The sequence below is a fragment of the Chelonoidis abingdonii genome, chromosome 7 (assembly GCF_003597395.2).
Source record: "Chelonoidis abingdonii isolate Lonesome George chromosome 7, CheloAbing_2.0, whole genome shotgun sequence".
In the NCBI taxonomy this organism is placed as follows: domain Eukaryota; kingdom Metazoa; phylum Chordata; order Testudines; family Testudinidae; genus Chelonoidis; species Chelonoidis abingdonii.
This window is the reverse complement of record NC_133775.1, coordinates 53,265,169-53,291,856: the sequence shown is the minus strand read 5'-3', so window position 1 is coordinate 53,291,856 and position 26,688 is coordinate 53,265,169. Positions and strand designations below refer to the sequence as shown.

Genomic DNA, 26,688 nt, shown 5'->3' with positions numbered 1-26,688 from the left:
TCATTTTATATGTATAGTTAAGATTGTTTTCCAATGTTCACTACTTTTCATCTATCAACACTGGATTTCATCTGCCATTTTGTTGCTAAGTCACCTGGTTTTAGGAGATGCATTTGTAACTCTTTGCAGGCAGCTTTCGATGTAACTTTCCTGAGTAATTTTGTATCCTCTGCAAATTTTACCACGTCACTATTTTATCTGTTTTTCCAGATCATTTATGAATATGATTTGAATCTCTTATCTCAGTTGTTGGTTCACTCAACCCTATTTAAAACACACATTCCATATGAATGACAACAACTGGAGAGTTGTCAATACTGAAGTTAAGTTTTTGTTTTGGCGGCGGACTGGTGGCAGAACAGCAGTACAGTTCACTGCCCTTAGAAGGAACCTGAGTTCAAGGATGGACTAGAGACCTAAGACCAAAACTCTGAAGGGTGAGGAATTAACTCAAATTTGTCAAAACCAGAGATGTTTGTTACCCCTTGCAACACTGCTAACAAGTGGTGTTCTCAGATGTGATAATATTCCAGCTAGACTCATTGAAGTGTAAGGTGATGAGTAGCTAATGGATCATGAGGAGGAAAATCCAAAGATTGGAAAGGTGCACTATGTATGGGAAAAGATCAAGCAGTAAAGCTTACTGTAGACTTCTTGGCTTCGCAAACTTTTACTTGCTGGTGGTATCATAATAAATTCTGAGGAAATATAGTCAGGAAATTGATTGTCTGAAACAATTAATGGTCTGAGCGAACAGTTTGCAGCCTGAGGCAAAGCTTAGGACCAAAAGACGTACCAAACTAATCATTAACTGGTAATAACTGGTTTTCAGAAGCCTATTATAACAAAACTGATGTTTAAATAGCATATCTGCAACTTAGTGCACAAACGTCGGAAAAGTCCTTCCATCGTTTTAAGATAATTTCTACAGACAGAGTGGAGAAACTATTTTAAAATCACAATAGTATTAACTCCATCAGTTTGCCTACAATCAATTCAGATGTAAGATCCAAAATGACTTCTAAATAATATAGAAAGAGCTCACCTGGGTCCCAATTAGAACAATACTTGAGGATGTGCTTGATGTCAGTGGCATTTAAGCTTAAAGTGCAGTATGTTTGTAAGTGCCATCCTGAGTAGGGATGCTTTCCTAATCAGGATCTTAATACTCCTGCTGAATTTGTTAGTTAAAGTGCATGCTCCTAAAGTATATGTGTTCCTTCACATGATATAAGAGGCTGCCTTGGAAAACAATTGGCCTATGGGGTGAAATAGTATGAATGCTGACAAATTCTATTCAAAACCAGGGATGGTCAGATTGGTTGCAAATACACTATTTTGTGTTAGTTCACAAAAAGCTTGGTTCTGGGGCACATACTAGAGTGATTTCTTTTGTGGGAAACACATTTTTTTTTCCTCAAGCCACTCAAATACCTTTTCTCCTGCGATATATTGAGGGAGAGAAGAATCAGCCAACACGGAAACAGAGTTGCTTTTTGATAAGCACAACTCTGGAGTAGGCTGTGTTCTTGGCATCAAATAAGAGAATACTGCTTTTTAAAAAACTTGCTGATGATGTTGAGCTCAAATTGTTATCTAGCATGAAGGGTTCTGCTTGTTAATGTTTACATATTGGTTAAGCTTCCAGATGCTTTATAGGATGTTTGTAGTTTTAAAAACATTTGATCAAGGGTTGTGGTGATGCAGAGGTGAGTTGTCTTCACTATCATCCTTTTCTGGTGGTCAAAATCAACCATTTATTGCTACTGTTTTTTGCCTCTTAACTGGTTTCTAATATGTCAAACTTCATCTCTCCCCCATGGCATCTTTGTTTCTTTAATAGCCTTTAACTAGGGCCTTGTATGAAAGTTTAAATTAATCTACCAGTTCACTCTTATACACTGTTCTGTTGACTTCTATTTCTCTTGAACCTATTAGAATGGTTAATGTTCCTCTACAGATGTGGTGATAGTTTGTCCTTAGCATGGTTTGTCCCATGCTCAATTGGGGGGTTTCGCTGTCTGTCTGTATGTGTGTGTGTGTGTGTGTATATGTGTATATATATTAAATGTAAGGTTAGTATCTCTTAAGGGGGTGAGACAAAGTAGTCTGCCTTGGAAGAAAATGTCACCTAGTGATCCACCCTGTCATGGCCCTTTAAGGGTTCAGAGCGGAGAGAAAAGGATGAGGATAGGGAGAGAGAGAGCACGAGCGCTAAGAGTCGTGAAAATTAATGGTTTCAGAGTAGCAGCCGTGTTAGTCTGTATCCGCAAAAAGAACAGGAGTACTTGTGGCACCTTAGAGACTTGTTAGTTTCTAAGGTGCCACAAGTACTCCTGTTTTTTGTGAAAATGAATGGTGCTTCGAATACATTTTAAGGGCCCAAAATTTTACAGAAAGGGCAAGACTCCCTCTCACTCCTTCAACTGGGAAGGAGTTGGGGGCCAGCAAACATGCTGCCTCCTTCTCCCTCAGAGCAGGCAGACTTGCCAGGAGATGACTGACTTGCTGAATTCTCCAGAATGGAAGGTTGGAGATGGGGTTTAGATGAAGGAATCTGGTAAAAGTCTTGCAGCTGACTATTCCGAGACAAGAGCTTATACACAACCCCCAGCTCCAGAGAGAGGCCTGAGGGGGAATGCCTGTGAGGAGGAGGGAGATATTGACTGCTCAAAAGGTGAGACAGAAAGGGACTCTGCAGCAGCTGGGCTGTATTGCAAGTGAAAGGCTGGGAGCAGTCATTGAGAAAGTACCTTCATAGCTAGCTAAGGAGAAGCTGTGAGGAACCATAGATTCAGCTGGGGACTGCAGAGTCCAGAGACTTGGTGAAGATGTTGACAAGCAGGGAAATGGCAGAGGATTTAGAAAAACAACAGTCCTTATCCACCTAAAACAGGGTCTCAGGGTGGTAATCCAGAGGAGAAGGTTGGCTTGGGTTCCGCTGCCCTTCCCCAAACTAAGCGGGAAGATACAGGCATCAGGGGAGAAAAGGACAAGTACTGCGGGCCTCAGACAAAGGCTGAGAACTAGTCTCAAAAACCATTAGACTTTGGGGTTTCTTATCTGAGACTTTTCTGCTAAACTAGGAAGGGGACTGGACTAAGCATTGACCAGGTCAGAGGGCTACGTCATGTACAACAATAGACTGTTGTGGCATCAGAATAACGAAAGAGGCAGCTGAATGGATAGAACCCCTGCAATGCTGCTGCTGGACACGGGGAGGCACTCTGGAGGTGAGAGATGTGATTACAGGGGACTAACATAGGAACGTGCGGAGCTGTAAAGAAGGCTCAGAAGCCTTGCTGTTTCAAGACTTAGCAAGCTGCTTAACTACTGGCTGTACTCATTAATCACTTCTAATAATCATTTTTTGGTTTAGTACCCATCCAGTACTAAATATCGTCCTCCGGGTATATTGGCTCAAGAAAGTCTTACTTTATTGGGAAAGCTTATTGTCAAGTCTCTTCTCAGTGAATGGTGATCCATTGGGAACAGCTGTGAGGCTGAAGAGTGTTTCCAAAGTAGTCAGTAGTACCCTCGTGGGAAGTTACTATCAGATTTAGGATATATTTACAGGAATGTAAACTTGCAACATTTGTCTTCCTGTCTTCCAGACAGGAAACTTCTGCTTTTATTTCATAAGAACTGATAAACTGTTCCCTGAAAGTCTTATCACTAGCTGGCCTATCCATGAGAATAAATATGACTTGTGGGGAGGGAGAGGAACTCAAGGGGAGAAATCAGCAAGTCAAACTAACATCAGACAAATGCAAGGACAAACAAGTAACATCAATAAGATTAGCGATACAGCTTGTAGACTCATTATTACAATGCCTAGCACTAGAACTTACTCAATTATAAGGCTGGTATCTTTTTTTTTTTTTAAATCCTGTGCCAAATAAATAAAAATGATATTTATTAACATAATTCTAGGGCTAAAATGTGCCTTCACTTACTCCTGTGTTATCTAGCACTTACTGGAGAAGATAGTGTGTATATTAAACACAATTTAAAATAAATCCAGTAAGAACAGAGGTGAATACAAACCAGAAATTCAGATATGGATCTCAAACCCTCCCAAACACTGGGGGGTTCTCAATCCAGATATAATTTTGTGACCTAAGACTATCTGAGTATAAAACAGTACAATAGTGCAAAAGATGAGGAGTGACAAACAGAAGGGTTTTTTATAATCTTTATCCACGCCTTATCCACTACAGCAATGGCTCTCATCCTTGTTTTGGTCTGTGATACGCTAAATGGCTGAAAATCATCTTGTGATCCATCACATTCCATACTCCTTTGGAATTGTAGGATTGGATCTGGGGGCAAACATAATTTTCTTGCTTATTGTAGTCTTTACCTCTATTGATTAGGGTGCCATCCTGGAAGTCAGGAGACCTGGGTTCTGTTCCTGGTTTTGCCACTAACCTACTATGTGACTTTAGGTGAGTCACTTTGCCAGTCTATGCCTCTGTTTCTCCTCCCATCTTTTGCTTGTCATGTCTACTTGGATTGTAATTATTTGGGATAGGGGAGATTTCTCTTACTGCATGTTTTGTATAGTGCTGGTCACAGTGGGGCTTCTAGGTGCTATTTTAATTCAAATAATAACTGAAGACACTAGCCATTAATCAAATCAATAGCAAAATGGCAACACCAAGAGAAAAATGTTTATTTCCATGGAATATTAGAAAAATTCCATCACCACAGAATCAGCCTCCATTAAATGAAATGAGTAAAGCCATTGTGATAGACTGCCTGAAGATTTCGACAGACATCACTTTATCGACTCATGGGTTTGAGGTTATTCCTGCAAGTATACAGCTTAGAAATTTTTTAAAATGAATGTGTAAGAGGAGAGTGGCTGCAACCCACCGAAAACTTGTTTGTGATTCCAGGTTGTTCACCAGGAAAATCACACACTAGAATCCTTTAGTGGTGTTGAACCTCAGTTTCTGAATCTGTAAGCTGATTATAATACTTACTTTCCTATGTTACCTACATGTGTTTCCAGAATCTTAAAATCTGTAGATTTCTGTGTTAATCACTTGCCCTAGATGTTTCTCTTCTACTGCTTGCAAAGTGACTGTCTATCAGCTCTTTTGAGTGTGTTAATATAATGTCAGTAAGGTTTTTATAGGTCTTTATCTTTGTTTTCTTAAGATTGCTGTGAGACCAAGATTCACAAAAGGACTTAGGTGCCCAACTGCCACTTTAGATGCCTAAATCCTAGAATCAAAAACAGTGGGATTCACAAAACATGTGCTCAGCTACTGCTGAACCCTGTAGGTGCCAAAACTCTCTTGGTGCCTAAATTTTTGCAGTAGAAGCTCCTAGGTGATGGTGTCTATATTTCTGTTTCTGAACATCCTTAGTACAGCCCAGTGCCTGGATGTCAGAGCCCCAGAGATTAAAGCTTGCCTAGGGATCAGGCTCCTAAAGGCATGCTTACACCAAATGGCAGAGGGAGCGAGGGACAAAGACCTCTCTTGTAACTTTTAGCTCAGTGTTTAGGGTTCATATATGGGCTGTGGGAGACCCTGCTAGTTCAAGTCCCCCGCTATCTGAGGGGAAAAGAGGTTTGAATTGAGGCTCTGCTGCCTCTCAGGGAGTGTTCTTGCCCCTAGGCTATGGGATATTGTGATGTAAGCTCCCTCAGACTCTCCTTTTGAAGCTGTTCCAATGAGTCTTTAAAATATTATTTGTAACAGGTATCAGAGGGGTAGCCGTGTTAGTCTGGATCTGTAAAAGCAGCAGAGAATCCTGTGGCACCTTATAGACTAACAGACGTTTCGGAGTGTGAGCTTTCGTGGGTGAATACGCACTTCGTCAGATGCAGGTAGTGGAAATTTCCAGGGGCAGGTATATATATGCTAGCAAGCAAGCTAGAGATAACGAGGTTAGTTCAATCAGGGAGGATGAGGCCCTGTTCTAGCAGTAGAGGTGTGAAAACCAAGGGAGGAGAAACTGGTTCTGTAATTGGCAAGCCATTCACAGTCTTTGTTTAGTCCAGAGCTGATGGTGTCAAATTTGCAAATGAACTGAAGCTCAGCAGTTTCTCTTTGAAGTCTGGTCCTGAAGTTTTTTTGCTGCAGGATGGCCACCTTAAGGTCTGCTATAGTGTGGCCAGGGAGGTTGAAGTGCTCTCCTACAGGTTTTTGTATATTGCCATTCCTGATATCTGATTTGTGTCCATTTATCCTTTTCCGTAGTGACTGTCCAGTTTGGCCGATGTACATAGCAGAGGGGCATTGCTGGCATATGATGGCGTATATTACATTGGTGGACGTGCAGGTGAATGAACCAGTGATGGTATGGCTGATCTGGTTAGGTCCTGTGATGGTGTCGCTGGTGTAGATATGTGGGCAGAGTTGGCATCGAGGTTTGTTGCATGGATTGGTTCCTGAGCTAGAGTTACTATGGTACGGTGTGCAGTTGCTGGTGAGAATACGTTTCAGGTTGGCAGGTTGTCTGTGGGCAAGGATTGGCCTGCCACCCAAGACCTGTGAAAGTGTGGGATCATTGTCCAGGATGGGTTGTAGATCCCTGATGATGCGTTGGATTCTAAATGCTTCAGTGAAATATACTTTTAAATATTTTTTTCTTAAAGTGAAGATGCTTAAAAACAGACTTAAAAATAAAACTGAGCCAAAGTGAGATTTTGCATTCTGTACATAGTATACTTTGTACTAGTGAAAAGAGAGTTAAATTCTGAGTTAAGCAATATTGTGAAAATGCTTTCCATCCATTAAAAAGACATGGTAATTGAAATGCACCCCTTCCGGGGAGAGGGGAAGGGAATATGCACTTTGTTACTCTTTAACTGTGATACAAGCTTTGAAAGAGCTGAATGGAGTATTCAGAAAACTAATGATCTGTGATGCAAATAATAAGGTGTCAAGAGAAGGTTTATTATGCAATAATTTTCCAAAGGGCAAACAAGGTTGTCCACACAATACAATCATTTTTTGACACTTTTTATTTCCCAAATGTAATGCCTGCCCACTCCCCAAAATACCACAGTCTCACTTTAGTTCACAAACTGTTATTGTGAGTTCAGTGCAGACAGCTACTATAATCATGTACAGGTCATTTCTATTGAGTTGAACTGTAAAAAATCTACAGAATGTAGAGTCACCCACTGATGGTGTTAGAGGAACTCCATGTCCTTTAATGTTAAGGGCTCACTTCTGCAAAATGGATCCAAATGTGTTTTTCTGGGATCATGCAAAGTTTTTCCACAGATCTTTCAGGATATAAGATTCTCAAAGATGGAGTCAGCCTTTCAAACACTTACTTGCATGTGTAGTTCCATTGACCGGGAATAAGGATTTGTCAGATCAGACCCTACATTATCTGTTAGTACACGAGGATGGGAGATGGGGAAAGAAGTCTTCCTATTCCCTATATTCAGACACTTGCTATTGCTGTTATAACAGATTACAGTCCCTTGGGAGTATCTTGCCTTGAGTTTCAAGGGTTTGGATTTTTCAGTTGTTCAGCTGGTGGGCTATGCAATTCCACACAGTCCCCATTACAGGGCAGTGCTTAGAAGGCAAAAATATGCCCTCAATGTTATGATTTTTATTTAAATATCATATATATATATATAAATATATATATTATAATATATATATATATATATATATATATAATATATATATAATTTGATTTTAGTTTTGCTGGTTAGTTTACCTTTCTGTTACTTAAGTGTTGTTCTTGTATGAAATGCATTATGTTTAAAATTTGCATACAATATGCACAAAAATAGGGAGGATTGCATATTAACATTAGGAAGAATTAACTCCAGGATTCTTGCTGGTACCCTTTAAAACTAGCTTTCATATATTGACCAAATATACACAGCATTTGTTCCATCTATAACTGTTCTTTGTGGGACACTTTTGCACCATTCTAGGAGTGTGAAAGGGCTTGAATGTGGGTGTAAATATAATTTACTCTCACATTAAGGCCCCTTTACACTAACTGAGTTGTGTAAAGCGGCCTTAGTGTAAAATGAGATTTGGGTTTATTGTACTTAATATTCTCATTATAAAATCACTGAATTTTCCTCAATCAGTCATAATGAACCATCAAGTAATGAACAGAAATGCAAGTCTGTACTGGAACTGCATATCAGTGGAATGGAAATTCTTGGAGTGAAGTTAGATTAATTCTGCAAAAACTGACCATTAGGGGAGATAATCCAGCTCAGTAACCTTCCCCCTCTTCTGCTATCCAAAGCATTATATTTAACTTTGTTTTGTTGGCCAAGTACCAATTTATCAAATTAGTCACACCATGAAAATAAAGACTTAAATACAATATACTGGTAACATATACTGGGGGTTTTGCAAAGGAAAATATTTTGTTTTGGTCATTTTAAACATAGGTTAAGATTACAGAAAAATCCTCAGATTTTAGTCACGCTGTGGCCCCAGTCCTTGGGGTTCAGCTGAATTGTGCTTGAGTGGGGATAGGATGTTCAAATGGACTGTACCTTCTTGCTCAAGTGATCCATGGGGCTGCCATGGGCTAGTTCAGCCACAGTTGTAAGTTGAGGCTGCTCTAATGTAGGGCTGCTTGCAACAGTCCCCTGTCCTTAGAGTGGTGTAGAACCGGCTAACCTGACTTTCCACAATAGGAAAATCCCGAGCTGGCCACTTGGGCCATCTTTAAGGTTGGTTTCTACTACCATAGTAGAGCAAAAAAGAAATACAGGGGTTAACTCATGTTCCTTTCAAGATATGGCAGGTCATACTGGGTCTGGAATGTTAGCCAGAAATTAGTTTAGTCACCCAGTGTAGTGAAAGTCTTTTTCGCATGAAAATGCTTTTTTACATTATTTTGAAACCACAAGACATTCGAAAGAGTATAGTAATAAACTACTTGTAAAGGGGTGGAGGGTCAGCTCATTTCATAGACTGAGGAGAAAGGAAGGTTTGCAAAAGCACTTCTAGGTGAGAGACTGAGGGCCTGATTTTCCAAGCACATACACAAGTGAGTAACTTCCCTTATTCAAATCTCGCATGTGCCAGTTGTGTTTTCACTATATCTTTGGCTTCTTACACAATCCAGGCCCAATCCACGCAAAGTACTAAGGAAACTGTCAGGACTGTCTCTTGTACTTTTAAGTGTCTCCCATGATACATCAGTTAACAATGGCTACAAATCTTGTAAATAAACATAAGAAGCTATGCTGAGGGAGGTTTATGTCCTTGTAGATCTATAGCATCTTTCGTTCAAATATAGGACTCTCAGAATGTGCAAGCATAAATGCACAGATGGAAGCTGGGGGCGACTATTGGAAATATGGTCTATAGTCTATCCATCTGCCTATTATCATAGTGCTTTATGTCCACAGAGGACAGGCAGTATCTAGCATCAAAACCATGAAATACCACATATTGCAGCCATTCAGTTTCAATTCCAAGAGCCTCAACATTTCTTAACTGCTTGCTTGCCTCTTCTAACTCCATTCCTGGTCTGAATTATGAGTTATACATAACTATAACAGCTAGAGCAAGGAACGTATTAGCTGTACTAAATTTAGCTGTCACACACAATGGGAACCGCTGGCAGTTTGTTTATGGGTCACTGAATCATTTCTCACTTTAAGTAAATAGAAAGAGACTAAAGAGGATGGTATTGTTTGTTGAGAATTCCAAAGCAGGCAAGCTGGCAACTGAGAATCTCAGCGGCTAAACTGCCCTTTCAGTATTCAGTGTTTTTCTTATATTTTGATTTATATCTACAAAGTGGTAGGTTGGAGAGGCCCAGTGCTTCTATTCTTGTTCTGTTTCTAGCTTCATTGCAAATATGGCACTGGGGGATAAGAGAGGGAGACAATGGAGTAGGGATATCTCATGAAATTACTATTGTTCAGGGGTTTCCTTTGACTTTAGTAGCTGCAGCAGTATTAGTGTTTGCTGCCAAATGTATAAACTAGGGGCAAATTATGTATTTTTACCTATGATTGGAAATCATAGTTAGAGTCTCTGAGATGGAAAGAGGTAGGAATCCAGGCCCATTGCTGCAGAGAGAGGACATATCACATCCCTGCTTACCATGAGCACCTCTCATTAGTTGGACAGATGGTTGCTGTTCGTCAGAGTCCATGGTGCTCAACGGAAGCAGTGCACAGAGAAGTGCTATGATAGTACCCATATGTGGTCATATCCCTGGCCTATAGCCTTGATCTTGTTATTTTGTAGTACAGTACTAATCTGAGGCACCACTCAAGATCAGGGCCCTATTGTGTGAAGTAAAAGGCAGTCCATTCCCCAAAGTGTTATATCCTTGGGGGCAACAGTTTTAGGAAGAAATCACTGGAGACACAGAGAGCTGTAAACCTTGAAGCAGCCATTTATTGCCACACACAGAACTAACGAACAGCCAGCCAAAACTGGCTGGGCTATCCCCTAATAATCTAACTCAGTTACCATAGCAACACAAGATTCTATTACCACAACAACCAAATACACAACAAAAATCTCTTACAGTCTAGCTAAAGACAACACCAAATGTGGGTGGTGTTCACAACAGAAGGGACTGAAGGAGGGAGTCAAGTGTAACAGCACTAGGAACATGTGGTTGTGCAAGACTAGCTCCATTCTTCATTTGAAGGTTTCACCAGACCTGCTGCACCTCAGGCTCTTCTGTCTGTGATTCTTCTGGCTCTCAGGGCTGCATCCATAATCTCATGCCATTCAGTGTGTCTATGTCTCAGTTCATCAAGTGCCATGGCTGACATGGCCACAATCATGAAAAAGCCATCAAACAGATGGGAGGAAGAATAGAAACAGATGGTTTTTTCCAAGACAGACTGCTAGGAAAAGGGCAGTTTTTTGAATACTGGAGTCCCATTGCTCCCAGAATTCAGAAAAATATCAGTGGGGGCTGCAGGAAGCAGCAGCCAGCACATCCCACGGCTACAGTACTTCTCGCAGCCCCCATTGTCCTGGAATGGTGAACCGCGGCCAGTGGGATCTGCAATCAGTTGAACCTGCAGATGCTGCAGGTAAACAAGCTGTCCTGGCCCAACTGCACTAGATCAAGTCCTTCATTCAAAACAAAACTCCTAAATGATAGATGTCTATTTTTTGAATGGTGAGAAAAGCCATATGTATGTGAGAGAGAGATTGGGAAAGGGGGAAGTAGCCAACAGGAGATGTCAGGCTTTTCAATTTTCCTTTGTTGGAGGAGGTGACTGACACACTGGCTGAGAGGAACAAGCTGGAAACTAGAACTCTGAGGCACAAGCAAGAAGCAAAATTTAGGCCCTGAAGTAGTACTGTAAATTAAGCACATATGTAACATTGAGCATGTGAGTCAATGCCTTATATACTTGCTAAGGCTGTTCTGGGCCTCCCTTGGTAGATACAGCCTCCTTCAGGGATGATACTCCTCCTTCAGGGCCCCTGGCATAAGGGATGTTGCCAGGGAGCAAGGGGTCTCTTGGTTTGGCAACGTGTGCAACTTGGTCAAACCAGAGAATCTGGGCCACATTAAAAAACAAACAAACAAAAAACACCCCCAAAACAAACACAAAATCCAGGACTCCTAAGGAAGAAGGCAATGCCTATAGATGATAAAGAGATAAAGAACCTCCTGAGACCTCTGCACACCCCCAAACTTTTTATCTCATTCCAGCCTCCCATCTCCCACTTTAATCTTCCCATCATCAAACCCAGCGATCCACCCCACGCTTGGAAAGCCAAGGAAAACAGAAAAAACATCATGAAATTGAGTTCTGGGCTGCCACACTCAGGAGGGAAAAAAGGTTCCAAACCAAAGTGGAGCTGGAAGCTGGTGCTCCTCAGATGACTGCCAATGAGTTGGTAATACATAAAGAGACCCAGTCTTTCACATAACCAGCAATACAAATCATTTAGGGCTTTGCAGGTCAAAACAAAACACCCAGAAATCAACCTATAACCAGCATCCCCCTTTCTGTCAGAAATGCTACTTAACAAAGAGTCTGACTCATTATGAATCCGCTGCATCTTCTGATGGATCTGAAGGTTTGATACCAAGAAGAGTAATTGCAGATGATTAAGATAGGGATAACCCTGGTGATGTCTGCATCCCAAAGTAAGAAATGCAATGTATTCTGCCAAGTGCAGATGATAAGAGGTGCTTTTGACAACTGCTGCTACTTGGGAATGCGGCTGGAGGTGGGGATTTAACTGGACCACTGTAGGCTATGCAATTTACATCCAAATAGTGTGTGGGCCTCAGTAGAGGTGATTCTAAAGAGGTGCAATGTTGGGTTTGTGTCTGTTTTTTATTCTATATGATCTATACAAAGGACTGAAAGGGTTTGGATTTTTTTGTTCTGATGCTTTTTTCCTGGAAAAAGAGTTGTATTTTTACCTTGGGAATATCAGGTCTGTCAAGTCTTGTTTCCTCATGGAGACCCAGAGATTTAGATTAGGAGCTTGGTCAACCCTTAACTGAGAGAGAGAGTGAGTGAGAGAGAGAGAGAGAGAGAGAGTGTGTGTGTGTGTGCATTTCAATCTTTAACAAAGAGTGCTCTTTTCTTCCATCTCTTTGTTAGACATTTGTATTAAAGAAGAGAAACCAAACCCAAAGGCCTCTAAACAATCTGAAATATAACCCTTCCTCACACAATCAGGTTCCTTTCCTTGGATAAGCAGTTAGATGTCCTGACTTTTCCAGTGGTCCATTCCGGATATTTGGAGCCTTAAAGTCCTCCCCACTAGCAGGACTGCTGCTGCAGGCTCTGGGAGGCCATTCTTCTCAGCTCTCAGAGAGAGCTACAATAGTACGGCCAGTATCACCACCAAAGTTTGTGCCTGCTGGGACAATCTCCATCTTTGTCAATACTGTCCATGGCTAAAAGCACGAGTCTCTATGGCTTGAACTAAAAGAGCCAAGCTCCCAAACTGGGAGCTGTAACAGCCCCATATCCGCTATGTGGATTGGGCACAAAACAGGACACACAGCATATACCGTCCATTGGATTATACTGGCACCACCAGTTAACCTACAGGAAGTAGCACCTAGCCATCAGCACTGGCATCACTAGGTGGCAGTAGTGGGGATCAGCTGGTGGCAGCGTGAGCTTAGGAGGCAAGGAGTGTGGGGAATGAGCTCTGTACTGGGGTATGGGGGTATAGTGGGTGTCCTTTGTCATTTTGATAGTCTGGTCACTTTAGCTTGCTGTTTATCCTGACCTAAATCTATTGGCTCCTCAGTCTTGTAGGAGAAGTAAGGCAGAAAAGACCTGACATTTCTAATACATTAAAAAGAAAAAACGTTCATAGCAGAAATAAAACCCTCTCAGACTTTTTGTGCATCACAAAGCAGCAAAGACAGGTGACAACTGATAATTCCCCCCTACTTAGATGCAGCACTTTAGAGAAGGGCTGGGTTATTCCTGTGGGGGACCAAGATCTGGGCGTTGTGGCTGAAAACCAGGACAGGCAGCACTGGGAATCCTAAGAACTACCTTGTTTATTGATTTATAACTTTGTTTTGGGGTTTACTGACTATAAAGCCGCATGGAAGAAATATAGCCAGAAATGGTACTAAGTTTGTGTTCTGAGTACATCTGAATCCCCAGACGGGATGTTGTGTTTAGACTGCTGAGTTCTCTCTTTCTGTCTCTGCCTGGCTCTTAGCTCTGCCATGTCAGTCTTAGGCCAGGTCTACATTGCAGGCCTTTATCAGTATAACAGCATCACCCAGAGGTATGAAAAATCCATAGTGACGTATTTATACTCACCTAACCCCTGGTTTAGACAGTGCTATGCTGGCGGGATAGCAACTGCCTCTCGGGAGATGGATAACGACATCGACGGGAGAAGCTCTCCTGTCGGCATAGCAGCATCTTCACTAAAGCGCTGCAGCAGCTGCAGCACTGTCCATGAAGACGAGCTTTTAGGCACAGATTGGGGGGAAAAAGTAGAGTCACTCAAGAGCAACCCCATCAAACACCATCTGAGGTCTATGGATGTGCCCAAAACACCTTCTCCTCCCTTTATTGAAGAAGCTCACCAGCCAAAACCACCTTCAGCCGAAAATCACATAGAAGGAGGCAAAGGGACTCAAACCATACCTGGTGCTGGAGCTGTCCTGCTGCAATTTTCTTTATTATAATCCTCAAAGATGGGAAGATAGGACATGGGGCAATGAACAGAGAGGCCATCCATGTCAAGTGACTGTTTTTGAGTGAAGGCCTAAGATGTATTCTTTAAAGAGAAGCTATTATACCTTTCCCTTCTTCAAGGAGCACGAACAATCATTTAATCCTACAGGCTTTCACCCTCCAGGTGGGACATAGGCAGCTACCTTTGAATTAGGTTTGAGTTCCCTTGCACCTCTATCATCACAGACATCTGGGGATATTCGAGACTGGGGAAAACTTGGTTGTGACAGAGAGGTGGTGGCTAATTTGCTGCATGTTGTTTCATAATGTTGTTGCTAATTTTGTACGTTTCTGTGCACCTCAGATGGAGAATGTGGGTGCATTTTTTTTATTTTTGGCTTATGAAAACGTACCCTTCAGTTTGCTGTGCTTAGTGGGGTCATATTTTTTATTCACCAATACTAAGACCCTCTTTTTGTTATCCTCACCCCTTTGGGACCAGGTTTTCAAAGGAGTTCAGCTCTTATGTAGGCATCTAAATAAGGGCCAGCAGCTCCCATATCAAAGTCTTGGCTAGATTTTTGAAAAAGCTCAACATCCACCAGAGTGAGCACTCTTGAAAGTCTGGCTCTTTCTTTTTGTTCCTAAATAGGATCTGAGCTCTTGAGACTCTGGCCCCAATTGTGGGTGTTTGGCCCATCTGAAAACTCTGAGGGCTAGAAATGATGCACTCGGGTTTCAGTCTGCAGAGGCACTACTATACCACCTGGGAGTGCTCCAGACAATATGAGATTTTGATGGTTGTGATACTGCAAAAATAAAAATATTTTTAACACCTCCTTAAAGATATAATTATGACCTGAATTATAAACCAAGTAGGGAGCCAGTGGAGTTATAGAAGATTGGGTGCTGTGGTTTACTTAATAAGACCCCATTGTAATGCATACATGCCAAGGGACAGCTGACAAAGGGAAACTGACTGAGTAAAACAGTAATAATTTTCATATGTAAATAGGCATAGGAGCTTTGTGTTTGCTTTTTGAAACTCGAGCTTTAAGCAAATACTACTTTTTGAAAGTAATAAAATCTCTAGTGTAGTATCTCAAAAAACTCAGAGACTTTCCTGTTATCTGATTACATCTCCTTATTTGTCTCGCTTTAATTTGGCCACATGGATAAAAGACATCACATAAATGTCACTTCATTTAATGTGACTGGTTTCAAGAGCTGTCTTTTCCAATTGTGTTGCCTGTAGCCATGAGAGTCAGGAGGCAGTCCTCAAAGTCTAAGAAATCTCCTGAGTGCTTGATCCAAGGCCAAAACCTGTGGCTAGGCTGTGGGTCAGAAAATTTAGGTCCCTGCATGAACACTGGCAAACTGTGAAACACTTAAGGTTGCTGTGTGAATTTGGAGACACTTGCACTAAAAGTTGAAGGGACATTGCCCATAGATGCTTATGTTGCTTACAGTATAATTTTCAAGAACAAGTAAATTACTAAAAATTTCACTCTTTGGGGGTAAGGCCCATTTTTGTTTTGTTTGTAGAGTGCCTAGCACAATGGAGTCCTGTTCCATGACCAGGGCTGATAGGTTCTACGATAATACAAGTAATAAAAAAATTGGATACTTATTTTGAAATGTTTCCCCACACAGATTTGCCACAAAGTAACAAAAGGTCTGATTTAAAACAAATTAGTTATTTTAATGCAAGTTTATGTGTAAATAAGATCCCTGTGCTATGCAATTCCAATCTATTGTAGTCCTAGGGTAGCTGTCATTGTGGTATCTTAGCAGTTACTAAATTCTCACCCTAACATTACATCCTTTTGTGGAAAAGTCATACTAATATTTGATAGACAATTGTGTCCCTGATAAAGAATTCCATAGGTCAGATTTAAAACAAACAACCATCAAAACAAAAAAAACAAACAAACCTTCAACAAGCCAGCAGAGAAATTGTTTTCTAGTAAATTCTCTAAGGTTTTAAAAATAACGTTTGTACAGAAACTCTTTGTTTTCCTTGAGTTCTATAGAATAATTATTTGATATAGATTGGGATGGGCAAACTTTTTGGGCAGAGGGCCATATCTGGGGTGGGGAAAATGTATGCAGGGCCGGGGCAGGAGTGGGAGGTGTGGGAGGGAGTACGGGGTGTGTGTGTGGGAGTGTGGTGTGCAGGAAGGGGCTCAGGGCAAGGGATTGGGGCATAGGAGGGGTGCTGGGTGTATGAGAGGGCTCAGGGAAGGGGGTTGGGATGCAGGGTGCATCAGGGAGCTCAGGGCAGCGGTTGGGGTGCAGAAGGGTGTGGGGTGTACGAGGGGGCTCAGGGCAGGGAGTTGGGGTGCAGGAGGGGTGTGAGATGCAGGCAGAGGGCTTAGGGCAGGAAGTTGGGCGGTGAGGGATAGGAGGGATTCGGGCTCCGGCCTGGCGCTGCTTACCTAAAGCGGCTCTGGTGTGGCAGCGGCGCGTACCAGGGACAGGGCAGGCTCCCTGGCTTTCTGCCCTGGCCCCACGCCACATCGCTCCAGGAAGCGCTGCGGCCTTGGGGGCGGGGGCGGGTTCTGCATGCACTATCCTTGCTACGCCTCCAGGTACCTCCCCGAAAGCTCCCATGGGCTGCGGTTCCCCATTCCTGGCCAGTGGGAGTTGTGGGTGGCGGTGCCTGGAGGCAAGGGCAATGCACAGAGCCCTCTGCCCCCCAACCCGGGGAACACAGGGACCCGGTGCTGGCCGCTTCTGAGTGGTGCGGGGCCCACAACGCCACAGGGGGCAAGTCTCGCGGGCCAGATCCAAAGCCCTGACAGGTCGGATCCAGCCCACGGACCGTAGTTTGCCCACCCGTGATGTAGATGATCTATAAAGATGAACAGTGTTGTGAATGAGTATCTGCAAATTATCACTTGCAAATACTCTTTCCATAAGAAATGAGGCAATATTACCGGAGTTTGAGGCACTCCTTTTGTATTTGACATCATTTCCTTCAGACTGTCTCACCTCAGATCATGCCCATCAATCACCAAAGTTTTTTTTAGCTGTTTGCATATGTATATTAAGAAGTTAACGCTTGATAATTGTTAAATGTGATAACTCTAATGTCATACTGTTGCTCACTAAAGTTTGTCTTGATGCTGAGATATGTCTCTGACTCTCTGTGCTTTCACCCCTTGTATTTTTTCTCCATGGAAAGTATCAAACAATGTTCATCAGTATTACTCCAAAGTGCTCTTTGCTTACTTACACCTCAGTGCCACCTTAAGAAGAGACAGCAGTAATAGATCTGCTGACACTTCAGCTCCACCCACTTATTACGAATGAAAACTCAATCCAAGCAATGAAAAAAAGGATCCTGCCTAGAAAGCAAGAGGGATGTACAAGCCCAGAGGGGTCTGATGTAGCATTGAAACTGTAAGCAATACAACTAATTCTTGGTCTGTTTGTTTTTAATTTTGTTTTAAACTGCTACTTATTTTGTCAGTTTAGCCAGAGGGGGGAGTTAACATGTGATGGATCGTTTTTATATAGTTGTAAGGTGTACTTGTTACAACTTGTAACGAGGAAGCAATACAAGCGATTTCTAACACTAAAAATACTTCTTTTGGCATAGTAAAACAAAACTGAACCCGGAAAGGACTATGTCAGATCATGAGCATGAAAGAAAACTTTTAAAACATGGGGATACTGTAATGTGTTGCCACGTGATCTGTAATCCAGTGGGTTGCCGATCCCACAATTCCTAATCCTTCAGGCTGGGAATAATCACTTTATCAGAGAAATTTTCTTTCCTATAGTTTGTAGCAGGATGGCTTTTTTTCTTTTTCCCTGCAAATCATTGCTAGGGACCAATTCCAAGAGCAACTACACTATCAGAGAAGGAAACCTAAGCTGGGAAAGTTACTGCCTGCTTTTGAGCCAGGGTGAAAGTTTAAATGTGTATTGATGGAGGAGGCACTAACAATTATTTGTAAATATAGATTTATTTATGTTAATAAAATCTCATCCTATATGTACAGCCTTTGGGGTATCAGTGCCTAAGCTGACATGTCTAACACTAACAAGTGCTGGAAAACAAATCACAACAATGTCTAAACTTTGTGCATGGGGCTGAGTGATTGCTCTGTGGCCCTGGGAAAGATGGCATAAAAAAATCAAAATATATAGAGTGATTTGGGAGCATTTAGAATTGTTCCTAGTTGCAGACATTTAGGAACATCGTCTCCGCACCTACTTCCCTCCCCATATTTTGCTGTGCGTTTCATTCTGCACTGTTTATCTGTGACCCTGACATATTGTGTACCAAACTTGGTTTATTGCTGCTTCTACCTCTTGATAAAACTACTGGTGACCTACAAAAAATGTATATTCTAGACCAGGCGTTCTCAAACTGGGGGTCATGACCCTTCAGGGGGGTCACTAGGTTATTATGTGGGGGGTTGCAAGCCATCAGCCTCCACCTTCAAACCCCACTTCTCCTCCATCGTTTAGGATAGTGTTTAATATTAAAAATGTGTTTCTAATTTATAAGGGAGGGTCGCACTCAGAGATTTGCTGTGGGAAAGGGGTCACCAATGCAAAAGTTTGAGAATGTTCTAGGCCATTGTAATGGACCTTTTGATCTCTTACACTGCTATGGATAAAATACTTTAATATGTTACTTTAATCAGAAAAAGAGAGACATTACTACTTAAGTAAAATTGAGTTTTAACAATGGGAAGGAAAAGGTGAATAATTCGGGAAGGGCATTTACTGTTCTCTTTGGTTTTATCTACAGGGGGAGTTTATTCCAAAATAGCTATTCTTGATCAACTCCCTGTTTGGATGCTCTTATTCTGGAATCAGAGTGCATTATTCTGAAATATCTCAATTTGGAATAAATTTGGAATAAAGCACTTTTATTCCAGAATAAGAGTGTCCACACAGGGCACTGATCAGGAATATTTAATGTACTTGAAATTCACACCCTATCTTAATCTAGATTAATTTCTCTGTGTAGACAAATCCTTATACTCTAAAGTGGTAATCTGTTTTGAGATAGAGAGTGCTTATATGATACATTTAAATGAAAATGGCATAAATACACAACAATCCTCACAGCAAATCAAAACAGAAAACTCTAAGAATGTTAAATAAACTCTCCGTCCACCTGTCCACCATAAAAGTTCAAGCCCCGGGGACACAGACTTGTCTGTCAAGGTTGGCCTTGTAGGTCAAAGATGGCTAGATCCACTCTCTCAGAGAATGATGACTTCACCATTTCTGTGTTCTCTTTTAGGTTTGCTGTAAATTGTTCCCTCCAGCTTACTGACAGTTAAATAATGATTAATGAAACAACCCATTATGAAATATATAGCGACATAATGTGCTAAATGGTTAAGCAATAGTTTTCAAACTTCCTGTGGTGGACCTGTTTTCTCTGTGTGCACGTGTATATGTATGTATGTGTATGTGTGTGTGTGTGTACACATACATACAGATATAAAAATGTACTAATGTTACTATTGCTGTTGATTTATAAGGGTAATCTGTTAATGCACATTAGAGCAGAGGGCACAAACCCGTATCCATTTTGCTTCCCCATTTTTCAGATGGTTGTATATTCCTCAATATTTCACTTGTTAGGGGTGCATGGTTATAAATGACAAAAGTTGCCTTATATGTCTGAAAAGTTTTGAGTGAAATCCCTTCAGCTGTTTGAGCTCTGAGAGTGTGAACCCCTTCCTGCACACTTTTTCTATTTACTAGTAATTAATAATTCTAACTATAGACTGGGCTAGTGCATTAAAAAACAACAACAGAAGATTGGGATCTGAAACTTGCTATGGGCTTAGTCCTCGCTGAGGACCAGGCTAGTTCAGACAAGGCTTCCATCTCTGCAATGGCAGAGGCCTCCTAGAATATTTTTTGGGGAAGTGGGGTCTGCTTCACCAAGGACAGAGAGGGCTGTTCATCAGTGTCGATGATTCAGTGTTGATTGGTGTGAGGAGTCAACCTCTTTGTACTGATGAAGGAATCTATGGAGAATAAGCTGGGCCCACTAGGGGCTTGTGTGCCTAGTTTCTTTCTCCCAATTTTAGGCTTAATCTTTATTCTCTCCATGTGGGATTTAGAGAGGAGATTTTCAGACAAAAAATGATAGTTAGATGTGCAACTGTCATTTTTGTTTCTAAAAATCTCCCTACCACAACTTCTTTCATCTGGCATGGTATAGCTATTTGAAGTAGGTTGAAGGAGAAGGACCTACACTGGCTGTTGGCCCTTACAAACTGGCCCCCAATTGAATAGCTTCACAGGGGCCCCATACTTTTTTGAACAAGCCCCGACTGAGGTTTAGGTCCTATGTTTGGTTTTGTGAGGTGGGAGTGGAAGGTTTTAATTAGTCAGAAACAATTAAAAATTGTGCTGTTTTCTTATTAAGTTCATACATACTTGTTGAAAGCTACTGGCAGCACATGCTTTTGTGTCAATGATTCCTGATCAAATGTGCAGAGTTTGCAAGTGGAAAGTGTCTTTTCTAACAGCCAACACTGCAGACTCAACCTGGAATCTGAAAGTCAATGGTAGTTTTTCTCTTCTTGAGCATGCTTGGCACTCTATTGTATCATTGGCTATTCTGTAATAACTCCCCCTGCAGGCATTCTGTTCTGAAATACAGCAATTTTATTCTTGAATAATTACTTGTCTTCAACAGTGGAGTAAGTATTCCAGGATAAAGTCTATTTTTGTTCAGGATATTTTGACCATGCTGCAGCTATGCTGGTCAATTGTCCTGTGTAGACAAACTCTCAAGAAAGACACACTACTTTTTGCCTGTGGCAGGTGCGTACATTGAGGGCTGGGTATGAGGTGGCATAGAGCCTCTATCAGCCCTGAAACTTCTGGGGAACACCCCTGTACGGTCTCCAAAGGCCAAAGAGCAGGCTTTGTCGAACCTTCATGGAGAGTGTGTCCCCTGTGCTACCTCCCCAGCAGTGCTGGAGTGTGAAAGATCTGTTACAATGTGGTGGTGAGTTATGTATAACTGTATATAATTTTGGGGAAAGTCTAAATGCCCTGGCCTGAGTAAATCTGAATTTGACTTCACTACGTTCAGGCTGTGTGACAACCGTTCATATATACATTCACATTGGAAAAGGAGAGGGACAAACAGAAGGAGAAGGAGGTGTGTGTGGTTACAGTATCAAGGGAGCCAAGACAAACTTCCACATCAGACAGAGAGGAAGGTCCATATTCCAATGGTACCTCCAAAAGATAATTGAATTGCAAAGATAAAGGTGCTTACCAGTCCACATATGATTTAAGCACTAAAATAATTGCAGTTTTTGGGGTCCCGTGTATTATTTATTCCCCATGAATTTATTTCCAGTGCCACAGTTCAGTGAGGCACATAAACACATGCCTAACTTCAAGCTCGTGAGCAGTGCCATTGAAGCCAATGGGGATGCTCATGTATTTAAAGTTAGACATGGCCTTATGTGTCTTGCTGAACTGGACCCCAGTTGTTTTACTCTGTAACATCCCCTTTCAAGGTGACTAGGGATCTAGTTTGAAAGCCCTTGGAAGTCAATGGAAAGACTCCTATTGATTTCAACAGGCTTTGAATAACACCTTGCTTTTATAGGTGTTTATAGCTGTGGCCCGCTAAATTCTAGTCCCTTTGCTGCTTGTAGGTATTACAGCTGGTAACTAAATTGTCTGTTCTGTGTGAAATGATGTAGCCTGTTTTGTTGCATAGATACCATTAACTACTTCAAATACATATAATAAATTCTACACTGAAATACACGTTAACTGTAATGGAGATGACAGAGTTGTATGTCAGCGTGCAATCTCATTCAGTGTTTTAAGTGATGACGAGTGCTAACTAGTTCAGAAACCCCTCCCCCCCATTTTCTAGTGGAAACACAGTAATTCCCTAAGTTCCCAAATTGGAAGGATTTGCTAATGTTTTGGAGGCAAAACATGAAATGTGTTGTGTATTTTTTTACGAGACCCATAACTAAACAAAGTAAGTGGAATCAGAGAACACACTCAGTAGACAGGCCCACTGAACTAAATTATGTACAAAGGATCCATCTTGTCACATTTGTTTCACATACAAGTAGCAGTTCACTATAAGCCATTTCCATTATGGTACTTTGTACTTATAGAACCTTTCAACTGAGGATCTCAAAACACTTTATAAACAAGCCTCATAACACCTACTAGTAGTCAAGTATTATTATAGCCACCAATAAATCAGGTAAACCAAGGCACAGAGAGGTGAATTAACTTGAGGTCATTGATTGGTTTGGGAATAGAACCCAGGGGCTCACTTAATTCTTGCTAACTATTAGACAAAGGATCTCTGTTATCTAGTAAGGGGTAGAAAGCCAAGGTACCTCAATGTAATCAGTTGCTTGTGCATAGAATACTGCAGATAACTCTTCTGTGGAGTGTGAAAGTCAGTATAATTAGTACAATTAACATAAAAGTTTGGGGCATGTGACATACCAGGTTGAAAACCGTTGAGTTTGAAGTCCTCTATTTGTCAAAAGAATGGATGTAGCAAAGGTCCAATGGTTTCTTCCATGGTGCCTCATCAATTACCTGTATTTGAAGGGACTATTGCTGTGTATTAAATGGTTGGTCAGGCTCCATACCCTACCCAAATCTATACAGGATTTTGTCTTTCTGCTGAGCCTGCCAAACTATTGGCACTTATGGTGATGACTTTGTACCCTTTTGGCATTTTCACCAGGAAATGGACGGAGAGCTGAGTTAATTTAACATAGACTTCTGACCAGAGATCTGTTTGAAAATGTGTCCATTGAAGTGCATTCTCCTCTCTAGTAGAGGCAAGTGCTGATAATGGCAAATGGCAAGGAGAGAACAACGAAGTCAAATATATCTTTCTATCTGCCTGATACACTTCTGCACTGTTATTTTGTGAATAGTCTATTTATTTAAATGTTTGCCTTACAATTCTAAAAGCACAAAGTTTAGTAAAAGAAAAGAATACACGTTGCATCGTAACACCCCCAGCCATGGCATACGTCAGCTCCTTGTTAGCATAAACCTTGCTACGTAATATATTTGCAAAGTGCAGCTTCCATTCAACTTTTTTTTATGTCCTCCATCACCTAACATTAACCTAATGTAAATCTGTCTATATGAAGTATGTATGCAGTGTAGTTGTAACTGTGTTGGTCCCAGGATATTAGAGGGACAAGGTGGGGGCAATAGAAGAATTGTCCACGTGGCTTGATCCAAAGTCCACTGAAGTCAGAGAGTCTTTCCATTGATTTCAGTAAGCTTGAGATCAGGCTCATGGGCAGCTGTTACACAGAGACATAAAAACATTGTATGGCTTATGGCACTGATTTACATAGGTTATTGATGAAACCAGGACTTTGAACCTGATTTGCAATTGTTTAGATCCCTATGTAAAATCAGTTGCTGTTGCTTAGCAATTTGCTTCTATGTGGTCCTAGTAGAACTGAGAATATTTTGTTGGAAAGGATGGCTTCTTATCTGAAACCTTTTTAATTTAACTATCTCATTCTGTCCTGGTGTTTTAACCCTGTATGTTTCCTGGCAGCATATCTGAAATGGAGTTGTATACAAGAGTTAAGCCATGTCTACACTAGAGACCTTACAGAGGCACGACTATACCAATACAGTTACACTGCTGTAAGACCTCCTGCATTGCTGCTCTGCACCAATGGGAGAGAAGGCATAATTAAACCACCCACAACAAGTGGCGGTAGGTGTGTTGGCAGGAGAGCATCTCCTGCCGACACAGTGCTGTCCATGCTGGTGCTTCTGTCAGTGTAACTTATGTCACTCTGAGGGGTGTTTTTTTTTTCCACAAATTATACCGACAAAAGGGCTAGTGTAGACACAGCCTTAGTTATGAGCCATTTATGGCTTCTGAGGCACTTGCTGTGTTAGAGTTCTATAAATTGTCAGCATCTGCATAAATGAATATTTGGAGTAATGTTCATACTTTACATAGAGAGACAAGGAGGGTGAGGTAATATCTTTTATTGGACCAGTTTCTATGGGTGTGAGAGACAAGCTTTCAAGCCACATAGAATTCTTCTATTGCCCCCTCCTTGTCCCTCTAATATCCTGGAACCAACATAGTTACTACACTGCATACAGACTTGATGTAGACAGCGGGTATAAAACATGAATCCAGTTTGTGGGGTTGTTTTAGGATTTTATTCCATTCACTATATATCGTACTTATATTGCTGGATAATTCAAATATCCTCTCTTCTCTTCCTCTTGTCCCATCTTCTCCCTCCTCCCCCTGAGTATATTGAGAATCATCTTTGCATTTACAGCTATTAGTCCTGATTAGGTGAAAGGTCTTTTTTTCTGCTAGTATGTCATTTTATATTGTTTTGACACCAATTTGTTGACACTTCTCCAGAGTGATTACAGACAAAACATGGACTAGGATTGTTATTTTAACTGGACAATTATCATTTATTCTCAAAGCTGAAGCACTGCAACCATGAGTCAATGATGGCATTGGTGAAAAATTGTATACAAATACACAGAGGGAATAACTTGTTGCAGCAAAGATGGGAAAGAACTCAGCTGTTCAGTTCTACTTCCAGTTGTGTGGCAGTGTATTTCACAGATTCTTGAATAGCTTCTTGTGCATGTCGCTACCTAGTAATAATCAGATTCTGCAACCTTTATTCACTTTGAATAGCAGTAACCCATGCAAGTAATCCCATCGAAATGAGCTAGTGAATGTAACTATTTTCCATTCTCACAAATTATAATAATACTTTGCACATAGGTCTTTTTTGGTCCAAGGATGCTGAAGTGCATTACAAACTTGAATTAAGCTTCCCCAAATCCCTATAAACTAAGTAAGCATTATTTTCATTTGACAATGGTAAGTTTAGGCCCAGAAAGGTTAAATAGCTTGCTTAGGGTCATGTAGTAAATCAGCTAGAACCTGTATAAAACCGAAGAGACACAACTTCAGTTCTCTGCTCCTTAGATAAATCTCCCTCCTGAGCTCCATGCAAAAAATAGCCACTATAGTGTTGTAGAGTTTGGAGTATTAGGTCCCCCAATATCAAATTCACTAAATATTATGACAGTTGAACATATGACTGTTTTTGTTCTTGGTTGGTTTGTTTTTCTCAGCAGACAGCTGAGGTTTCACCCAGCTCTTCTTATAATTGTGAACCATCTGAAAAAACAGATTAAAAAAAAAGAGAAAGGAATGATGTGATGTGGGGAGAGGAAAAGAAAGGGTTTTTTTGTTGGCACTAAAATGAATTTTAACAAGTGAATGTAAAGTGGAAATTAGAAACAGGCTTAAACCACGCCTGAATTTTGCATCTTGATCCCTCCTCTACTGAAAATTGGAACTTTCACATAGGTCCACTTACAACAGATGATGATGTTATGTGAATGTGGGATGAGAGAAGGCCACAGAGATGCAAAATACTGACGGCTATTCAGTTCTAATTAACTTATAATTTCATTTCCCATTTCTTTTTCAAGGCTGAGTTGAAAAACTAACCAATGTTTCATATAAAAAAAGCTAGTTTGAATTGGAACTAGATAAGCCATTGATGTCCTAAGGGACCGTTAGACTGAGAACATAGAAAATTATGTAAGAGAATGTTCCAGTGGTTGTCTAATTTATTGACCTGTCTGACAGTGACCAGTGCTGGATGCGTCAGAAGACAGCATGGAAATCCCAATAAACTCCCTAATTGTGAAATGCTGTCCCAAGGGGAAAGTGAGAGATTTTGGGTTTTTTTACTGACCCTAGATGATGATTAATTGATGCTATGAGTCATCAACTGTGGCTGGTGATCAGGTAAGACTGGTTGTATTGCATTCCTGAAGGTCAGTTAGGGCTGCCTTTAAGATATTGACGTCTTTTGTTGTTACCTGTGATGTAGTTTGGGTCTGTTCTTCTATACAAGGTCTCTTGGTATTCGTTGTATCTGGTTAAAACAGGGCTTGAAAAATCCTCTCACTCAGGATGAGTAGAAATCATTACTGGTGAATACAATCAATTGCTGTCAAATACAAATTTTAATGGGGGGCGTGGAAGAAGGCCAGATCCTCAGCAGGTATAAATCAGTGTCAGTCAATGGAGCTATGCTGATTTACACCCTTGAGGATTTGACTATGTTGCTAATTTTCTGGCTGTGAAGATAATCTTTCAAACATGAATGAAAGTGTGAATTGATGCAGTGCTGTTTTCCTAAATCTGAAGAGAGACCACACTAGTGACATTGCTGCAGTTCAGAGTTTTCACTGCTGCTGTTCAGAATTCTAAGGGCAGCTGCATAACAGAGAAAATTAATTTAAATGCCACCACTGGAGAAGCTTTAAGTAATAACAGATTCAGTCTCTGGAACTATTCACTGGGTAGAGTGAATGTTATTAAACTGAAGGCCAAAGGAAGTAGCATAGATATACCCTTTATCACCAATTGTGTCTTAAAGCTCAAATAAACCCAAACCACAACAATAATCATGCTAATACTGAGTCATGTTCAGCTAAAGTCCTGAATGAAAGAAAGACATACCCTGTGACCACAGTTGTTA

General features: G+C 41.1%; 1 protein-coding gene across 1 annotated transcript in view; it reads left to right on the top strand.

Annotated features, from left to right (window-relative positions):
* The first annotated feature begins 17,434 nt into the window (after positions 1-17,434).
* The window catches only part of PLA2G4A (phospholipase A2 group IVA), a 127,286-nt gene continuing 118,032 nt past the window's right edge, over positions 17,435-26,688 (top strand). Inside the window, exon 1 of the mRNA XM_032783433.2 lies at positions 17,435-17,521. The gene's annotated coding sequence lies outside the window, so the exon portion shown is untranslated. The remainder of the gene's footprint in view (positions 17,522-26,688) is intronic.